Consider the following 21,857-nt stretch of genomic DNA (forward strand, 5'->3'; position numbering starts at 1 on the left):
TTTGCAGGCAAGCGCCTCTAACCACTAAACAATCACTCCAGGCTCACTGTTAATGTTTGTTACTAGTTTGTTATCAAAGTTCTACTTTACTCAAGGGGTAAATAACACAAAGCATAAAAGTTCTTATAGCCAGACATGATGGCACACATCTTTAATCCCAGCACTCAGAAGGCAAAGGTAGGAGGATCGAGGTGAGTTGGCGGCCAGCCTTGGACTTTAGAATGAGTTCCAGATCATCCTGGACTAGAATAAGACCCTATCTTGAAAAAAAATTCGTATAAAATTTTTAATTATAATTCTTCTAACAATGATGAAGAACTCCTGAGTACTAAACAGCATTCTAAAGCCTGGAGGGAGAAGAGAGAGAGAGACCTAAAAATAGACTTTAAGGGTCACAGGTCCACTTTTTAAAAATTTAGGATAAATTTTAGGAGGCTGTTTCCCATCCCCAAATTCCTAAACACCAAGAAAAGTAAGGTTAAGGAGGGTGTAGGGAAACTATTGTGACAGTAACATCTTTTGTATGGTATTCATTGTACTGGATATTTTTTTCCTCTTTATTTATAAAAGAGAAAATCATTCAACACAGCACAGTAACTTTAAAGAGAGATTACAATATTGTCCGGTGAGGGGCAGGTGAAGTTACAGGGCTTCACTGACTTTATGGCTGTGCTTTGTACGTGTGCGTGTTCCTCCATATCTGAGTGTCGGGATGTAAGTACACATGTATGCATGTGCATGCGAGGAATGCAGATGTTGGTATCTCCCTCAATGGCTCTTCATCTTGTTTTTGTGAGACAGGATCTCTCACAGAAAATCAGAATCCACCAACTGGCTAGCCAAGCTAGCCAACAATTCCTGGGAATCCTCCTGTCTCCACATCCCCTCAGCTGGGATTACAGGAGCACACCACCACAGGCAGCATTTTACCTGGGTGCAGGTCCTGATGCTTCAATACCAAGCACTTTACCCACCGAGCCATTTCCCCAACTCCCCGTATGAGAATGCTTTGAAGAAATAATTTGAGCTCTTGGGATATTGTTCAGTGGTTACAGTACTTGTTCAACATGCATGAGGCCCTGAGTTTAAACACTAAAACCACAAAAAAATAAATAAGTAAAAAAAGTTTTGAGATCCCATATTCCTTTAAAGATTGGGTTTGAGTGAACAGAGTTATAGAAATAGGTCCCCCAAGATCAAGTTATCATTATTTACAGATGACATGATTCTATACATAAAGGAACCTAAAGACTCTACTAGCAAACTGTTACAACTGATAAAAATCTACAGCCATGTAGCAGGATACAAAATAAATACACAGAAATCAGTAGCCTTCATATATGCTAACAACAAACACACAGAGGATGAAATCAGAGAATCAATCCCATTCACAATTGCATCAAAAAAAATAATAAAGTACCGTGGAATAAACCTAACCAAGGAAGTAAAGAATCTCTACAATGAGAACTTTAAAACTCTCAAGAGACAAATTGCAGAAGACACTAGAAAGTGGAAAAACATCCCTTGTTCCTGGATTGGAAGAATCAATATTGTGAAAATGGCAATCTTACCAAAAGCAATCTACACATTTAATGCAATCCCTATCAAAATTCCAAAGGCATTCTTCATGGAAATAGAAAAAACAATCCAAAAATTCATTTGGAAACACAAAATATCTCGAATATCTAAAATAATACTGAACAACAAAAATAAGGCTGGTGGTATCACCATACCTGATTTTAACCTATACTACAGAGCCATAGTAACAAAAACAGTGTGGTACTGGCACAAAAATAGACATGTAGATCAATGGAACAGAATAGAGGACCCAGATGTAAGTCCAGGTAGCTATAGCCACCTGATATTCGATAAAAATGCCAAAAACACTCATTGGAGAAAAGACAGCCTCTTCAGCAAATGGTGTTGGGAAAACTGGATATATATCTTTAGAAGGATAAAAATAGATTCTTCTCTTTCTCCATGCACAAGAATTAAGTCCAAATGGATAAAAGACCTTAACATCAGACCTGAAACTCTGAAACTGCTAGAGGAAAAAGTAGGGGAAGCCCTTCAACATATTGGCCTTGGCAAAGACTTTCTGAATACAGCCCCAATTGCTCAGGCAATAAAACCACAGATTAATCACTGGGACCTCATGAAATTGCAAAGATTTTGCACTGCAAAGAACACAGTGAATAAAGCAAAGAGAAACCTACAGAATGGGAAAAAATCTTTGCCAGCTATATAGCTGATAGAGGATTAATATCTAGGATATACAAAGAACTCAAAAAGTTAAATAATAAGGAATCAAATAAGCCAATCAAAAAATGGGCTATGGAGCTAAATAGAGAGTTCTCAAAGGAAGAAATACGAATGGCATATAAGCATCTAAAAAAGTGTTCTACGTCACTAGTCATCAGAGAAATGCAGATTAAAACTACATTGAGGTTCCATCTCACTCCTGTCAGATTGGCTACCATCATGAAAACAAATAATCATAAATATTGGCGAGGATGTGGAAAAAGAGGAACCCTTCTACATTGCTGGTGGGAATGCATTCTGGTCCAGCCATTGTGGAAATCAGTATGGAGGTTCCTAAAGCAGCTAAAGATTGATCTACCATATGACCTAGCTATAGCATTCCTAGGCATATATCCTAAAGACTCATCTCATTTCCTTAGAAGTACGTGCTCAACCATGTTTATTGCTGCAATTTATAATAGCTGGGAAATGGAACCAGCCTAGATGTCCCTCAACTGACGAGTGGATAATGAAGATGTGGCACATTTATTCGATGGAGTTCTACTCAGCGGTAAAGAAAAATGAAGTTATGAAATTTGCAGAAAAAGGGATGGATCTGGAAAGGATTATACTAAGTGAGGTAGCCCAGGCCCAGAAAACCAAGCGCCACATGTTCTCTCTCATATGTGGATCCTAGCTACAGATGATTGGGCTTCTGCGTAAGAAGGAAAATACTTAGTAGCAGAGGCCAGTAAATTAAAAAGGAGATATATAGGGAAGAGAAAGAAAGGGAGGGGTGTACTTAATAGGTTGTTATTGTATATATGTAAGTAGTATGATTGAGATGAGTAGGTAATATGACGGAGTATGGAATTTCAAAGGGGAAAGTGTGGGGGGCGGGAGGGTATTACCATGGGATATTTTTTAAAATCATGGAAAATGTTAATAAAAATTGTGAAAAGATAAAAATAAAATAAAAGTACTACAGTGAAAAAAAAAAAGAAAGAATTTGAGCTCTTGGGATATTGTTCAGTGGTTACAGTACTTGTTCAACATGCATGAGGCCCTGAGTTTAAACTCTATAACCACAAAAAATAAATAAATAAAAACAGTTTTGAGATCCCATATTCCCTTAATGATTGGGTTTGAGTGAACAAAGTTATAGAAATAGGTCACCCAAATCTCAAAATTTGCCCTATATGCATCTTTTACAAGAGGTGTAAATGGAAAATGGGTATAATTATAAATTAGTACATATCATTCTAAACTAATGGATTTTGTTCCAATTAACCTGCTCAGGAGAAGTACATACATGAGAAAAGATGTCCCCCCTCTCATATATAAACTGGCTTTAAATGTGAGTTGTACGCATGGCCACAAGTCACAGATCTTAGAGCTTTCACAGCCCAAATTTCACAGAAAGATTCTTTTAAAATAAAATTCCCCCCCCCCCTCAAATAAGTGAACTGAGGATAAAGCCCAGTGGTCTGCATGTGCCCAGCACATTCAACATCCTGGGTTTGATCCTCAGCACTGAAACAAATCTTGCCAGGGCAGCAATTATTTCACAATACACTGACTTGGGGGATCACAGCACTCGGTGCCACAAGCAGCTCTACAGATGCCACTTCCACAAGAAAGACCTATTTCAGAAAGCCAAGGACTGAACTTATTTTCAGTTGCCATGTGCTTATCTCAATTCTGTCCCTAACCCCATTCCACAGGGACAGCCAGAGGCTGCTACTGAGGACTGATTAACCGCAACAACATTTTCCAATGTGTTTGGTAGACTAAAGACTTGGGAGTAGACCTAAGGGGATACAGTGAAGGCCCCCAAGAATCTGCCATCTGGTAGAGTTGAGAAGATAACATGAAATCCAGCTTCAGGTACTCACAGGTAATTGACTAGGTGCAGACAGACTGACACTGCCAACACTTTCAGCACTGTCACAGCTAAAAACGTCATCATCTGCTTCCTGTGCGGAGGAGCGGAGTGAGGAGCTGTCCATGTCTGCAAGCTTCCCCTTTAAAATTCCACTCCTAGCTGCAGCGCCGTCACATGTACCTGCGGAAGGAACAGGGGCAACCGAGCGTTGAGGCATGTGACCTCCCGCAGCAGTCAAGGTCTTAAAGTCTTTTTAGGGAGGAATATTTCAAAGCACAGTTACTACATTGCCCTGTGGAAGCTATTCTTCCAGTAATATCCACAAGCACTGAAAACAATTCTACCCCTATTTATGCTTATTTTCATTCTCATTCGGGCACTCATGTCTTTGAGAAAAAGTCAAAATTCACAATGCGGAATAAGAATGCTGCATAAGGCACTATGGTTTAGCATTTTCAAATATCAAAACAAGAGTCAAACACATTTCCTTGATTTGTCCTGATAAAACAGGTATTGTCATTGACAGCCAGAGTTCAGAACAAAATAGATCACTCACTCGTACGTTGTCAAACCCCGAGCATACTGATGAGGCTACGTCTATCTTGCTGGGATTTCTTTCTTTCTTTCTTTCTTTTTTTTTTTTTTTCCTCAGTTACAAAGGCATCTACTTCCATGGGGCTCTTTGTCCATCAAAAATCAAACTGGTCGCTAGGAATGGCAATACCTGCAGAATTTAGATGCCTTATCGTGTTTCCAGTCGGTTCAGCAGAGCTATGGGGATACTCAAGTCCTCTGCCAGGGACAGCTGAATAGATTTTATACATGACAAACCACATTCCCTAAATCTTTTGCTGGATAAAACATGAATTTAAACCTCTTCATTCTCTGTATTAACACAGGCAGTGAAGGCCAGTTAGATGTAGCTGGATGCATTTTTTAAAATCTATTAATGTCAATGTAGAGGAAACATTAAACCTCAGAGGATAACAATTTCTTCACATCTATAGTGAAACGGTTCAGGTAATCAGAGGGTGGAAAGACAAATTTCTACAGTGGCAGGAACATCAGGGGTGAATAGGGTCAAATGTAATAAAATCATGAAACCCTCTTAGTTGTCTCTTTCATCTCCTGCTAACAAGAAATGTCTTTTCCCAAAGGGAGATGATGTAATCAAACAGCCTTGAGGCTGGATAGATGGCTAAGCAGTTAAGGCACTTGCTGCAAAGCCTAAGGACCTGGGTTCAATTCCTTAGTACCCACATAAAGCCAGATACACGAGGTGGCACATGCGTCTGGAGTCTGCAGTGGTTGGAGGCCCTGGTATGTCTGTTCTCATTCTCTCTCTTACCTAATAGCATTCAACAGGACCAATTCTGAGCCTTTGTACCTCTTACTAGTGTACTTTTGACAAACAAAGCCAGTGATGAAAAGGGAATCTTTCCTGAAGCTAAAGAAATGCTTCATGTGGTAAGGGTACTGTAAGGACAGTAGTCATTCCCAAGGATTGATGTGCTTATGGGAAAACAGAAACACCATCCTCCTGAAGCTGCTTAGGAAAGGTTTACAATATCTCAACTAATTTTGATCAGTGAAGCTTCTTGTTTCAGATGGTGATGACCAATTGTGAGTCTCAAAACTTATCACAGTGCTGAGAAGTGAAAATGGAGTGTTCAGCACTAAATGAGATCTCTGTCACATACTACAAGGCTGAGGGTCCACTGCAGGAGAGGTGGCAGAGAGAATGTAAGAGCCAAAGGAAGAGGAGGAGGGCTCTGCACTACTGTCTTCCAGACACATTATTATGTGGTTTTACTATTCATGATCTCACAGTAGCTGAAGCTATTTACACAAGTCCTGCAGAATAGGAGGGGGAAAATGACATCAAAATAATAAGGAAGGTGAATTGAAAAGAAAGGATTTAGTGGACAGGAGATTTAGGAAGTGAAAAAGTAGGGTGGTGGGAGGAGATTATGATCACGGTATATCATTTATATTTATGGAAGTTGTCAATAAAAAGCTTTTTTAAAAAGACATTAGATATGAATCCACCTCATTTTAAAGCCAAGTGGTCTCCTGCTTAAAATTCTTCTGGAGACCTTATGTAACCTATATTGGGGTAAAAGTTTCTCCTTAAGTCACATGTGTGGAGATTTTATGAGTATTGTCCAAAAGCTTGGGAAAGGCTTTAATAGATTTCTTTATCTGCTACAAAATCAATGCAAATAGGTTGTTAGATTGGCTTGTTTGTACTCCAGATTCTGAGGAAGAGGAAAATGTGATTAGATATCTCTGAGTGAACACAAAAAGTGTTTCCATGTTTTGTGTAAGAGAGAAAGTAAGGGGGGGAGGAGAGGGCACCAGAGAGGGAGAGGAAAGAGAGGGGTTCATTCACCTTGTTTTCACCAATCTGGTTCCATTTTTGTGCTCTCTGGCTGTATCACAAATATTGTCATGTTGCCATGACTTCCATCCCAACATGCAAAAATCACATAGGAGAAACTAAGTTGTGAGAAAGACCAGGGCACTGCTCCCATAGTTGTGTGCAGTAACAAGCGAGAAGGGAAGAGGCCTGGGGGACAGGCTTTTGCTAGAAATGCTCTATGGAGTTCATCCTATTGATAGTCAAATGAAAATACTAAACAATGTTACAATTGCCTTATAATATGGAGTGCTGTTTTGAGAGTATGTAACTGGAAGAAACTGTTACCAAACAAGGAAATACAGATGATTTGACCTATATTTTCTAGTACCAAATATTATATTTGCTGTGGATTTGTTATCAGACACTTCTGAATTCTGCTTCTGGTTCTAACAATTTTGTTATTTCTGCATCCAAAAAGTATGATTATGGGGATTTTTCAAAACTACCTACTGGGAATACTGAATTATTGCTGATCCTATACATAATAATTATTTTTAAGATATATATACAATCCTATTTTTTTTACAAGTTTGTTTCCCAGTGAGTGTTGGTTAATGTAGATACTAATAGACTAGTAACTGGTCAAAGGACTGAAAATCAGTGACAGTTGAGTGCTCAGCCCTAAATCTATATCTGTAACTCCCCTTCCAAGACTCAGGGAACACTGAAGAAGAAAGGGCAGGCAGAAAGAGTGCAAGAGCTGGCAGCTGGGAAGATCTGTGGAACTCTGTCCACTGGGCATGACATGGCTGTTGTCTTGTGAAGTAACAGTAGCTGTCTTCATTTGTACAGGACTTGCAGGAGATAGAACCCCTCAGCATTTCCTCCTGGTGAGGGAGGAACTCATGAGGCCCTGCACCATCTTTCCCTAAAGAGCTAGTGGCACTCACTGGCTGCTGCAGGAGGAGAGTATCATTCTCTTCAGTGGAAGAGCCACTGGTGAGCCAGAAGTGGGGGAGGATGTATGTTCAAAATACAGCGTATACATGCATAAAATTCCCCCCAAAAAATAATTAAAAATGGGAAAAAAATTCATATGTTGGCTTCCCACCCAATGGCATTAGGAACTGGGGCATCAGTCACAGGGCAGATGAAAACCTTCTAACAGGCTCCAAAAGAGACTCTTCCACCAGCTAAGAGGTCACAGTGACACAAGAAGGCTGGCAACGGATACTGAATCCACTGCGGTCTTCACTTGATCTTTTGGGGTCTTTCAGCCTCAAGAATAGCGACAATTTTTTCTCATTGTTTGTAAGCAACCCTATGGTATTTTGGTATTGTAGTGTGAATAGACTAAGACACATAATAGAATTTAATTATAATATTTAAAACGAGTTTATTAATTGTATATGAGTCAGAAGCTCAATAGAGAAAGCAGATTACTACCACTTAAGAGCCAAAATTTGTTATTAATCTTTATACTCAATTTATGATGTATTGAGAAAAAACTAAATTAGCTACTCACTCGGATAAGATCAATAAAGAGGCCAAAATCTAATTTGCTTTTTTGAGGAACAAACTACCACGAATATCAAGTACAATGACTTTTCCACAAATGAAAGCTAATTATCTGAAAACTGTAAAGTTTTAAAGCTGAAATGGATGCCTTCAGTGTTTGTGATTATCAGGCATGCACTGCAAAGAAAACATCCTCTGCATAAGATTTATGATTAGGGACTAAGACACCTGAGAACCACCCAGACCACAAAGACACTGAGCGGGCAGTAATCCTCCTCCCCCTTGCTGTATTTGTATGTCCCTTTCTGCTTCCCTCACTGCAGAGCTGCTTGCCACACAGCCATGGTACAATCATGGCCTTGGGTTGCTTATCTGAGGTTAACTGGCAAAATTTAGCATATGGGTAGAATGCTTGCCTGGCCCTGCTTGCACAATCCTCTCCTCAAAACCACAAAAAAGACAAAGTACTAGAGCTCCACACAGATGCAGAACACAGGAGAAGGCAGGCAGAACCACCCTGGGACCATGGTGGTGGTGCATGGCAGGGAGGTGGTACGGGGTGAGAATGTGGAGAACAGGTTCTGAGTAGGTTAGAGAAGAATGGTTTCATGGCTTGAAAGGGCTGGGCATGGAATTTTATCAAGAATTTGGTCACAGAAAGGCTAGAGAGATAGCTTAGAGGTTAAAGCGCTTGCCTTTGAAGCCTAAGGACCCAGGTTTGATTCCCCGGTACCCATGTAAGCCAAATACACAAGGTGATGCATGTGTTTGGAGTTCATTTTCTGTGGCTAAAGCTCCGGATGTACCCAGTCTCCTCTCCCTCTCTCTCACTGCCTGTTTCTCTGTCTCCCTCCAATAAATTTTTTTTTTTAATTTTTTTTTTGTGTGTGTGTGTGTGTGTGTGTGTGTGGTTTTTCAAGGTAGAGTCTCACTCTGGCTCAGGCTGACCTGGAATTAACTATGTAGTCTCAGGGTGGCTTCGAACTCATGGCGATCCTCCTACCTCTGCCTCCTGAGTGCTGGGATTAAAGGTGTGCGCCACCACGCCCGGCTATAATAAAATATTTGTGAATAAAATTTAATCACAGAAGACCAGCAGGTTATATAATTAGAAAAAAAAAGGCCCTGGTTGAAGGATCTACAGAAAGTTGCTGGTTCCAAAAATAGTGTTCGGTATCTCTCTTTACCTCAAATGGTATCCAGGAAGAACTACTTTTATGTCTTCTTGTAGTATCCGATTCCCCTAATTAAAAGCACATCTGTGAAATATAAATGTTATGATCTGAGCAGCTAGAAAAATAAAATCCTAAGAGGAAAAGGAACGGTCGCACTACTGCTGCAGCTTGCCTGCTTGCATGGGGAGCAGCGCCGTGCACGTGGCCGACCCGCCGCTGCGAGGCGGTGAGCGCAGGCTGCGCTCCTCCCCGCCGGCGCCGTTCCCGCTCTTGGCAGGAAGAGGTTGCGGGGAAAGGGGGAGTCATTTTCTTCAGGGGGGTAGCCATTCTTAACACGCCCACGCTCTGGTAAATAGCCCTGTACTCATAGTAGGATGGGAAGTAGTTGGTAAGAAGGGGTTCACCAGGAGTAGGAAGGAGACAGGAGAGGGTAAAGTGAGGGAATATGATCGATCATAATAAGATATATTGTGATCGTGTGTACTTGTATGAAACGGTCAAAATTAGAAAACTTCTTTATTTTAATTCTGAGGGGTTTTATTGTTTGTTTGTTTGTTTTTCGAAGTAGGGTCTCACTGTAGCCCAGGGTAACCTAGAATTCACTATGGTGCCTCAGGGTGGCCTCGAACTCATGGAGATCCTCCTACCTCTGCCTTGCCTCCCTTGTGCTGGGATTAAAGGCGTGTGCCACCACACCCAGCCCGAGATTTTTTTTTTTTTAATATATAATCCAAGGACCCGCCAGAATTAATAGAGTTATAAAAAGCCAATTGCTTCAAATATGGTGTTACCATGACCTAATTTGATTATTTTTTTCTTTTTCTTTTGGGTTTTTGAGGGCGGTTTCACTCTAGCCCAAGCTGACCTTGAATTTACTACGTAGTCTCAGGAGGATGGCCTGGACTCATGACGATCCTCTGACCTCTGCCTCCCAAGTGCTGGGATTAAAGATGTATGCCACCACACCTGATTAGTTTGAATTTCGTGCTCCCGAGTCTTCTTACATGTAAAATTGGGCTAGTAAGTTGCCAATTTATACTATAAGATTATGTATTACAAGCATTCACCTGACAATTGTTCATCTTTACAGCTTTCTGCCACTGAGTATCTTACATATTCCAGGACACTTCACATTCTAGCTAAAACAAAATTTACAAAAACAAACAAACAAAAAACATACTAAAGCCTTGGCTTTTCTCATGTTTTCTCTCCTCTGCTCTCTCCCCATGTGACTTTCTCTCCATCATGCTGTCAAACAACAACGCCCTCACTGGTTGCAGCCATCTGATCCTGAACATTGCACCTCCAGAACTGGAAGAAATGAAATTTATATATCAACTAGAAAGCACCTTAGCTGAGAGTGAAACTTGGCCATGTTACATAGAGGAGAGACGACCACAGGGGTGAAGGATCACATTGCACTCCTTGCAATTGGAGGAGTGCCCACAGGAGTTGAAGAACCAAAGAGCAGCTGGTAAGAGGATGGCCTCTCCCCTTTTGGGTGGGTGGTTATTAGCAGGCAGTACCAAGCATGGTCTTCCCTTGTCAAGTGACTACACTCAGCCAAAAGCTAAACCTACATTCTCAAAGAAGTCTCCAGAGACCTACAACAATCTGAGGAGCCTTTTCTTTTCAAGTGATCAGGCCTTTTCTAAAGTTAACCTCACACTGCAGGGAGCACTGGGAATTGGTGAACATGGTACATGCCATTTCATAAGCTATAGTTTCTCCATTTACATCTCCAAAATACCTCCGTCTCATTCAGTACTTTCCATAGCCTATGTGTTTTGTCTTATTTTGGTCTTGGGTTTAAGACTGCATAGAATTTCACTGAATACATATGCTGTAATATTTAATCAAACCTCTAAGGAGACATGCTAGGTTTCTTTTGAAAAACTGCATTCAAGGGAAACAGTGTACCAGTACAATCAGTATTCTCTATCAGAGGTTTTTATCACTGATTTCACCTTGAGGATGAATTCCTAGAAGTAGAGGCACTGCGCTTTCTAAACACTTTACTTATCCAACTGCCATACGGGCCCTGCCAACTTGTGTTTGACGGGGCACTGGAATGTGGCTTCACATGTTGGCCAGTAGTACAGCAGCATTGCTATCACTTTGTCTTTGTAATTTTGTCAACTATTACAAGGAACAATTATAGCTAACACATATGCATGGCTTAGTTTTTGCACCAGGCTTCAAACATGTGGGAGACAGGAGACCCAGGTGGACCCCACACAACCTGGTGCCGGGGTACCTGCTCTGTGCCCTGCATAACCCCAGGATTGGGAAGGTGATGTGACAGTTTTCTATGATTGTGCTTGCTGTATATGGCAAAACAGATTTACTTACAAATTAAGGTTTGAAGCCAGAGACCCACTGGTTTGGACCTATCTATAAGGGTCTGTTCTAGTTACAGGAGCCCTTTGAATCAGGCTCTAGACTCTAGAGGTCCCATGTTAATAAGGATGGGAGGGATTTGGGGAAAGAGCTCCTCTGTATGAAGCCAGGAGTTACATGGCATGGAAAGACTCTAGGACCAGAGAATTCCCTCCCTCTCTGAGAGCAAGGAGGAAGCTGGGACCTCAGTATATCCACCTTAGGAGCAGAATTCTATGCACAGCCACATTAGCTTGGAGGGAGATTTGGATTTTTCTGTGGAGCAACCAGACACGAGCTCAGCTGAAATGAGACTGAGTGGAGAGCCTAGCTACACTGTCCAGGACTAGTGGGTCTGAGTTGTTACAGTCCTAACTGCTTACACAGCAACAAAATGTCCAACACATATCTTTCAGACACAGTTATTACTAATATCATTTACAGATGAAATGTTTGCTGGCCAGGTGTAGTGGCATACACCTTTAATCCCAGCATGGGGAGGCTAAGGTACCAGGTTGCTAGCAGTTTGTGGATAGCTTGAGCTACAGAGTTCCAAGCCAATCTGGACTACAGTGAGACCCTATCTCAAAAAACCCGAAATAATAATAGTAATTTCTAAAGTTGGGTGAAAGGGTGAAGGCTGTAATCAGTCATATAGCCAGAACTGAAAGCAAACATGAGTACATTTGAAAACAAGCATTGTAGGTTGGAGAGATGGTATAGTGGTTAAGGGTGTTTACTTGCAAAGCCTGATGGCCCCAGGTTCAATTCCCCAGTACCCATGTAAAGTCAGAAACATAAAGTGGTGTTTGTGGCTGGAGTTCATTTGCAGGGGTAGGAGGTCCTAGCATGCCTGTTCTCCCTCCCTCTTTCTTTTTCCCTCTCTCTTTCTGTCTCTCTCTCTCTCTCTTCTTTCTCTGTTTGTGTTTTCCTGACTTTCTTCATTTATTTCTTTTGCTTTTCCTACTTCTTTTGTTCCTTCCTTCCTTCCTCCCTCCCTTTCACCCTTTCTTTTTAACTTTTTTAGATTTTATTTATTTATTTATCTGAGAGAAAGAAGGGGAGAGAGAGAGAAAGAAGACACATCAGAGACTCTTGCCACTGCAAACAAACTCCAGATGCAGGCACCACCTAGTGCATTTGACTTAATGTGAGTACTGGGGAATTGAACCTGGGTCCTTTGGGTTTGGAGGCAAACACGTTAACTGCTAAGTCATCACTCCAGCCCCACCCCACCGTATCTTTCTTTTGCTTTCAATCCAGCATCATACTATGTAGTCCAGACTGGCCTCAACTCACACTACACAGCCCAGGCTGGCCTTCTACTCATGTTCCTGCTGCCCAGCTTTCAGAAAACAGGTACACACCATAGCATCTATTTCTTTGATTTAGAATGTTAAAAAATTCTTTGATAGGTTCTATATGTGTGCATGTAATTGTCTGAATTACTTCATTTTCTTTCTCCTGGTAAAATGCACATACATATTATGTTCAGGGGCATTTCATTTTACAGCTGTAAAAAGTAACTATTATTTGGTGTTTTCACATTACCTCTGCAGAGGAAATAGGTGAAAAGCACTCTTTATATCCAGGTGCCTTTGTAGAATTTCAATGAGAATTCTTTGGGATTTCTTTATGCTATCCATCATGTTCTTTGTGTTTTCCCCACTTTGGTAGTAAATTGTTGTATATAATACTAAATAAATCATAATGCATTGCTGAGAGGTGCATCACACAGTCTCTTGCTACAACTGAACACCTATCTGGACTTACAAGTGTAGGCAGAGAACTGAACCCAGGCCAGCAGGCTTTGTAAGCAAGAACCTTTAACCAGTGAACAATCTCCCCATCTCCCTCCCAGACTTTTTAAGCCACATAATATTTCATTAAATATTCCATCATATATCTTAGAACCATACATCCACTTGGAAAATGTATCTCACTTTTACTGTTCTGAAGGGCCGTTATTACTCTTGAATGATCCAAAGATTTGTTTAAAGAATTCTCCTACAAAATTCTAGCTTTGCCAGCTGATGGCCAATCATATAATTGCAGTTAGTATAGAAAAAGTAAAAGAATAACTAGTCCTCCCCAAGTGTAATGATGCCTATGAAGTCATTAGTAGCCTTGGGAATTATCTTTGCTCTTTCTGTTCTTGTTCTAAACAGAAAAGAATGAGTGCAGTGACAGCTACCCTGCACACAATGGCTTACCAGGCCCTGGATTTTCTAGAGAAGGATGCTCTCTACAAGTCAGCAGCCTTCACAATACTGTCTAGGTAGGTATCTGACTTGTCCAGGATAAAAGCCAAGGCCTTCTTGGTCAAAGGTACAGAGACAGTAGTATGATGTGTCTGCCTGACTGCAAAGCTCATCGTGCAGTCCACCCTGGACACTTTCCTTGCAGAATTCAAAGGATGTCTGAGTCACAGTACCCCACTAGATGAAAGGATGCACTCTAAAACAGACGTGCTGCCTGCCCAAGTCACCGATTTTAGCTTACATATGCCAGTGCTCAGCTAAGCATATAGATGCATATCACATGATCAGTCCATTGGCACCAGAAGTCTCCTTGTCTTCAAACTCTGTCAACAGGGGATGGTATTGGAGAGGATGGGGAGGAGGGGTTTGGCAAGGTCAGCTTTGTCTGACTGTGTTAATATTTATACCACTCCCATATTTATCTGCTTACCTTTACCTTAAGGCATATGAAGGACCATTAAAATGGGTATACCAATTTTGAGTATTAAAACACTTCACTTGGCTTCGTTGTAGCTAGCCCAGCATTGTGACTTGCTTGAAAATTGTTCACAACAGGATTGGGAGAAAGGAGAAGAAAAGGGTTGCTGAACAATGTGTGGATTTATTTTTGCTTGATTGTTTTTGCTTTTATTTAATTTTTTGTAGTGTTTGAGTCAAACCCAGGTCTTCCTTCATGCTAGGAAAGTGCTCTACCATCGTGCTAAATCCATAACCACAGCTTTAACTTGAATCACACACTAGTGGACATCTTTAGCTTAAGATATCATTGGTCTATGGCATATGTGTAATATGTGTCAGAGATTACTTAAATAGTATAGTGCTATTTTTCTTACATCAATATTAGCATTTACATATTAATATAATTCTTTAAATTAATACTTAATCCATCAATTTTTACTATATTATGACATATATATCAGAAATATAATAGTCATTCTTCAGTATTGCAGGTTAATTACAAGGCACTGTCACCATGCTAAAATCCACAGATGCTCAAGTCCATAAAAACAGTATAGTGCTTGAATGTAACATGTATACATTAGACCTAACAAATAACATATCACACAATGTAAATGCCAAATTAACTACTGTCATGCTAAATTGTTTGCGAAGCAAAGACAGTCGGCACATGTCAGTATGAAAATGATTTTTTTCCCAAATATTTTCTACCTGTGTTTGGTGAAATCCACGGACACAGCAAATACCAAATATGACTGTGGTATCATAATGAAACAAAGTATAAAAAGATGTGGATACACATCAAACCCTTATTATCACAGGAAAGCAGAAATGGAATTTGCTCAATAAAAGCCACCAATACTAAAATTACCCTGGCTGTGTGACATTCACATGGCAGGGACGTTGTCACCCTGAGCAGTACTAGCAGAGAGCACATGAAAGGGAAGGACTGTTCTGGAATGTAGAAATGTCTGTCACTGGAGGGCTGGAAGGGCCTTGATGACTGCTGGAAGACTGTTCACCTCACTATGGGGTCAGCAACACAACGCGGAGCAGGTACACATATCAGGCACTGTGTTAGACACTGAGGCTTCCCACCAACGCCCTGCCACCAACACTTATACTTTAGATCGTCTATAACGCTTATAATCTGATACCTGAGTGAGTAAGCTACAAGCGAGCCCCCAGAAGTCAGAGAACAGCGCCAGTGATCACTCCATGACAAGGAGCCATCAGTCCATGGCAGGAAGGGGCATTTCTCTCATGAACCTCTCCCATGCATTCTGAAAACACCTCCCAAGGCAGATCACACGGCAGTGTCCAAGCTTTTTCCCATCTTTCACCCAGCCCACCATGACTCCGGTAGGCTCCGTGTGCTCTCCCGCGGCCCTTGCTGATGGTATAGATAGCATGGTGGTTAAACAATCTAAAATTTCAAGCGTGAGTTTGATGAGCTACAGTAAAACGCTTTTTGAATAAGGGGTTAGAGAGATAGCTCAGCAGTTAAAGGTGCTTCCGGCAAAGTCTGATGGCCCAGGTGCGATTCCCCAGAACCCACATAAAGCCAGATGCACAAAGTGGCACACACCTCCAGAGTGCATTTGCCCTGAGAAACCCATACTCACTCTTTCTTCCTGTCTCTTTCTCGCTGTCTCTCTATATATATCAATATCAATATATATATTTTTAAAAAAAGGAAAAGGAATTTTTAATTAAACAAAACAAGATTTTTGATGAGTTTGTGGAAAAAAAAATTTAAATACCCCAGCCAGAATCTTTCTGCTTTATTGTGCTGACCCCAGAATTGCCTGTGAGCTAATGATGGCCTAAGAGACGGCCTAAATAATGAGCTCCTAAGCCTAACTCAAGGAATTAAAAACAAATAAAAATCGTTGTAAATAAATTCAAAAGTCCTGCTCAAGAAAGTGTTTGCTTCTTTTATTAAATATATCATGATAAACCCCAAGAATGACAGCAACTAGCTGTTTTAATGCTTACTAGAAAACATAAAGAAAATACAATTTTGGCTCTGTCCTCAAAGTTAGCAGTCAGGAAGACACTGACTGAATTTCAAACCTACTGAGCTTGCTAGAAACCAGAAACAGTTCTAAGTGAAGAATTATGCACAACTACAATTTCCAGGCTATTATGAATTTGAGACCATCTGATGACCACAGCATGCTTTTTATCTTCTTCCAAAGTCCTCCTTCATTCCAGCCTTTATCTCAATGTATCCAACATCCAACACAATCACATAGCTTTGATTACTGCAACTTCACATAAACAAATGATCAGTCCATCTACACACATAAAAATAAATAAATAAATAAATAAAATTGTGCCTTAGTTTCTTTACAGGTAAAATGAGGATTCCAGGAAATTTTCTCTGTAAGCCAGTCCCATCTTCCCAGGAAATAGAACCCTAAAATATTCTCAGGTAGCACTTAAAAGTTCTGAGTATTTTAAGGAGGGTCTTATGGTAAATATGGATAAAAATATTTGTTCGTTTTTTTTTTTTTTTTTGAGGGAGGGTCTCACTCTAGCTCAGGCTGACCTGGAATTCACTATGTAGTCTCAGTCTGGCCTCAAATTCACAGTTATCTTCCAAACTCTGCCTCCTGAGTGCAGGGATTAAAGACATGCGCCACCACACCCAGCCAATTTGTGTCACTTTTAACTACTGCACACATGAATTTGAAATGTGTTGTATGAATCATCTTTGTTCTTGTTTTGGAATAGCATATGTTAAACTCGATGCATCTATACTACTACAAGTGCTCTAGAGAAATGTATCACAGGTCCACTATCTAACTTTTTCATGATAAGAGAAAAACCTGACATGAAGTTGCTCTCACGTCTGTGGCTTCCTTGCCAATGAATGATGCTTAGAATAAGCATTAGCACTTACCAAGATCATCATACCTTCAATTAAATACTTGAGTTGGAACTATCAAAGCTTGTACAGTCAAAAGTTTTTAGGTCCAGCTATTCAGTCTACTGTAATAATTGAAACCTAAGCAACTGACTGAGAAGTCAAAGGGCCAGGCCAACTGATTACAACTTGTGGAGTAACCCAATATGACCATTAGTTTGATAATAAAATCCATGCCTTGCTCCATAATTTATAAAAACATAATTGAAAAATAATAACACTACTTTATGCCAATCCCTTATCCATTCCTGTATAAGCCCTAGATTAAAATAGTAGGTATTAAATTTATATAGTCAAAAATAACATTTAATCCATACTATATTTGAGTTATGGTACCCCATAGTACAGATATTATTGTTAATGTGATTTTTCATTTCCCTGGATTACTTTAAGTACATACCATAATGTGAATCTGGTGAAATCAGACCCAAGCTTCCTTACCCTGGCATTTTACTTAAATCCCAGTCCTCCAGTCCCAGCATTGTGTCATTTGCCAAACTCGACTATTTCCATTACAGATGTGTTTGCCTACCTATGATGTGAAGGAAAATATTAAATATTTCACATTCCTTAGTATATTTTGTGAGACTTGAGAAGCTTGCACACAATCACCTGCAATTCTAGATGGCTGTGTTTAGAAAGTAAAAGAACATGAGGCATTATAGATATTACTAATAAGATATATTTTCAAATTATTTCAAGTTGAGAAAAAGATGCAATGCACAGGCCTGAAATGACCTGATCGAGAGTTGTTTGCACAGGTCACATAACTATGCACTGGTCCTTGTGGGTGGCTGCTGGTATGGTTTTCAATATCTTCTGTGCTTAATCTCAAAGTCTTGTCCCTGAATCAACTGAGCGCTTTCCACTGTGCAAAGCAGAGTAATGACATGAAGTCAATTTAACTGAACACAATCCACTGACTACATTCTGTACACACTAGCAACATACGGACCATCAGAGACATGGTTGAAGAGTGGGCACTGTACTTACTGCAGTGCCAACACAATCTAAGAGAATAAGAGTGCTACAAAATATAAAGTATTACACAGCAAACTTAATTTAAAAAGGGGTAGAGAGAATAGAATTGGGAATCTTCTTGAGTCGTAATGTTAATGGCAATGCTCTAATAGCTTTATAATGATTTCCCAACAAATACTGAAGAAAAAAAATGGTCTGTGGGATAACAATCCTGTCTACAAGGCACACATATTGAAAATATTTTAACCTGTGAAGTTGCCTAGGCAAAATAGGATGATAATTATGATTTATTTCTTGTAGAGGCACTTAAAATGAATGCTTTATTTCAAATGAAGAACATTTTCCAAAAGGTATATATGTGTACAGGTAACACATATATGAAATGACCTTACAACTAAAACAAATATTTTTAATATATTGGAATGTATAGTTTTTATTTATTTTACAGATTATCAAGGTAAGGAAATGACTGAACTAGCAAGTACAGTCAGAAAACTAAGTTAAATTCATTCTTGGTCTACTACGCCAAAATATGCATTTAGTTCTCCTCACTACCCACACCCTGCACATACCTCTCAAGCTTCTCTTTTTATGGTTAAAGTTACCAACTCTTACAATATTTTTATATTTATTGGCTTCATTAGCATATTACTAACCATTGTAGGTATAGAGAGAAAAAGGCAGACAAGCATTGTGCAAACAAAAGCAGACAAAACAACAGTTTTCGCCAGCACAAGCCTACATTTCCGTCTGTAAACCGTTGCACCAGAGGAAAGCAAATGGCCCTCTATGGTTTTAATTTGCCTCATTTCATCCTTCACTTGGACAGGAACTGTTTTCTTTCATGCTTTTTCCTCTCTCTTGCCCCCAGTCCAGTACAAACACATACACACACACACACACACACACACACACACACACACACACACACACTTTTCCTGTAGACTGCCGCAGAAGCTACCACAGTCGTCTCATTTTTACAAAACTTGCAGACGCCTGCCAGTGCCTGGTAGGAAATGCTGATGGAGAAAGGGCTTATCTACTTTTCATCCGAAATATGTGAACCATTAAGGAAATTATCACAAGCAGCAACAATATACTCTGCTTTGATTCGGAACCTTTCCCTCAGTGATTATTAAAAGGATGATATTTTTAGCTAAAGAAAGCAAAATGCATCTGCAGCAGCTGGTTTCCAAGGAAACAGAATAATTTAAAACCATGTGGAACTCTGCTCTCTAATTTTCATCAATTCCCTTTCATTCCTAGAGGTAGTTTTGTTCAGAATTTATAATTTCTAAAATAATGTGGGAACATTGATTTATTATCTGTAGCACATTTCAGTACATGAATGTTTGGTCTTACATCGTATCTTAAATTCCTTTCTCGGAGGTGTTGGATTAATTTTAACCATTAATTTGGAAAAAAAAAAAAACAGAATAAAAAGCTCAACAATTAGAATCAGAGAAAAAATTTAGTACTAGGTTATGATACTTGAGATTCAGAAGTGATTCAAAATAAACACACAAGTATTTACTTGGGACAATATGACACCCAAGTGTATAAAGTGTATATTAGCTATATTTAGAAAGGTCAAGGTATTTCATTGATCTTTATCCAATATTCAGTATTTTTTCTTCCCCATTCAGTTTCTTAAGAACTGCTACATTCATAACTCAAACGGAAAGCCAGATCCCAATAAAACCAAAAACAAGACCAAAATTTTCCTTAGAAAGTATGTAGTCATTCCTATTAGTTTTTAATTTATTCAGAAGTATGAAAATTATGTATGAATAAATTATTTGCATCATTATTAAGCTTTCATTTTATAATAATCAACAGGTATGAATTGGACACCACTCTGCCCGAGACTATAATAATATTCTTTAAAAGTTCAATCTTAATGGGGTCCTCTAGCCCTTAAATAATCTATACTCATGAACTAAAATAAGTATAGGATTTAGTGACAATGAATAATTTTTTTCATGTCTTTAGTATTATGTCATTTATTCTCACATTTAAAAACCATCCCTGGTTACCCTAAGGGAAAATAAAATACAATGCTAGGACTTATAAACATTTAGGAAAGTAAAAAAGTTCAAGATTAAGAACTATTGCCTCAGGGATATTACCAGCAACATGTGATGGAATTTTATTTGCACCATTCGATTGATAAATGAGCCTGCCAATGAAACTTGCCTGCTGAGATCTCTTTTTCACAGCAGTGTTTAATCCTTCACAATTAGATTTCCTCACTTTTAAAATGAAAGTAGTCCCATGCATGTCAATGTAGATGGTTACTAAATTTTCATGTCAGCTTAGCATTTACAGATTAGAATAAGAAAACTACTGAAAACATGCAATTTATCAGGAGAAGTAAGTTCATAAAAGGGCTTTCATGAACATCATTCATTCTAACCCAGGACTAAAAAACACAACATGCAAAAACAACAACAACAACAATAATAATAATGATGATGATGATGATTTCGAAAGGCCAGTGACCTAACTAAATACAGGAAGATCCCACACTGTATTTTGTGTTCTGTTTTCAAAGAAGGCACCATTTTCTCAGGACCTGTGGAATTTACCAAGCTTCTCTCATTCTTCCTTTGATTCCCACTAACACAAGCCTTGATCAAATACAAAAAGACACACGATGACTCATTTCAGCTATTAATCTTGCTCAATAACATCTGCTTCTAAAGTTATCCAGGATAAGACATGCCTCTGGTGTTTGTGTATGTGTGTGTATTTAGATCAGATAAGGGTTCCGCAGAGCACGAACTGCTTGCAAGGAATCCCCCAAGTAAGGAAAGGGACATAGGTTCGGGAAATGTCTTCAGAATAACCCTCATAGGATAGCACTGCTTCGATCAGAATTGAGAAGCATTCCTTTCTAAAGAGACAGAAAGGGGGGGGTGGGGAAAAGAATTTTCTTTCTTTTCATTTTTTGCGCTTACCTGGGAATACGGTTGTGCACTTCGGCTCGGTCAGAAAGCAGCACTGAGGCTCCGCCGCCCCCGCTCATCCATCAGGCCGCAGCCAGCCAATGACAAAGGCCAGATCCCGGCTTTCTCTCCTCCCGCTTCCTGCTGCTTCCAGTCCCTGCTCCCTCCCACCCCCATTCTTTCCGAGGACAAATCCCTGCAACCGGGAGAGGAAGGCAGCGGAAAAGAAATATGGAGAGGCAAACAGAGAAGAAAGCTATTTCACAGTGTAGCTCCACGTCGTCGGAGAGTGTCTCAGGTCCCCTAGCTGAAGTGAAATATCTTGCTTTGCATTTAGGAAATCAGGGTTCATCTATGCCTCGCCCACCATAAATCAAGGCAAAACGCTTAATAAAGCCTAAGAAAATTGCTGTGTTTTCAGGTTCCATTGATATTTTTTTTTTTTTTTTTTTTTTTTTTTGTCAGTGAAAAACTAATGCCTTCTACTCCTACATTTTGAAGTGTAGACGGGGGAGGCAGGTGACAATCAGTGCAACATTTGCAAAGAGATCCAACTGAAATGAGTGAAAATCCCAGACTATTTACAACCTCTGCTTGATAATGTTTTCACTCCCAGTTCTAGGGCCTGATCAGCAGGAAAAAAAAAAAACAAAATGTAACCATCCTGAGTATTAGAATACTCAGATATTGTAGGATTATGTGGTTTGCATTACTCC

At 39.7% G+C, this 21,857-nt stretch overlaps 1 protein-coding gene across 4 annotated transcripts in view; it reads right to left on the reverse strand.

Annotated features, from left to right (window-relative positions):
- The window catches only part of Csrnp3 (cysteine and serine rich nuclear protein 3), a 220,441-nt gene extending 199,035 nt beyond the window's left edge, over positions 1-21,406 (reverse strand). For 2 of the 4 annotated variants that reach the window (XM_045147083.1, XM_045147081.1), the window contains exons 1-2: positions 21,154-21,406; positions 4,137-4,306 (exon numbers count right to left, since the gene is read on the reverse strand). The gene's annotated coding sequence lies outside the window, so the exon portion shown is untranslated. The remainder of the gene's footprint in view (positions 1-4,136; positions 4,307-21,153) is intronic. The other 2 variants (XM_045147084.1, XM_045147082.1) reach the window with 1 other exon arrangement.
- Positions 21,407-21,857: the final 451 nt, after the last annotated feature.

The sequence above is a fragment of the Jaculus jaculus genome, chromosome 4 (assembly GCF_020740685.1).
Source record: "Jaculus jaculus isolate mJacJac1 chromosome 4, mJacJac1.mat.Y.cur, whole genome shotgun sequence".
In the NCBI taxonomy this organism is placed as follows: Eukaryota; Metazoa; Chordata; class Mammalia; order Rodentia; family Dipodidae; genus Jaculus; species Jaculus jaculus.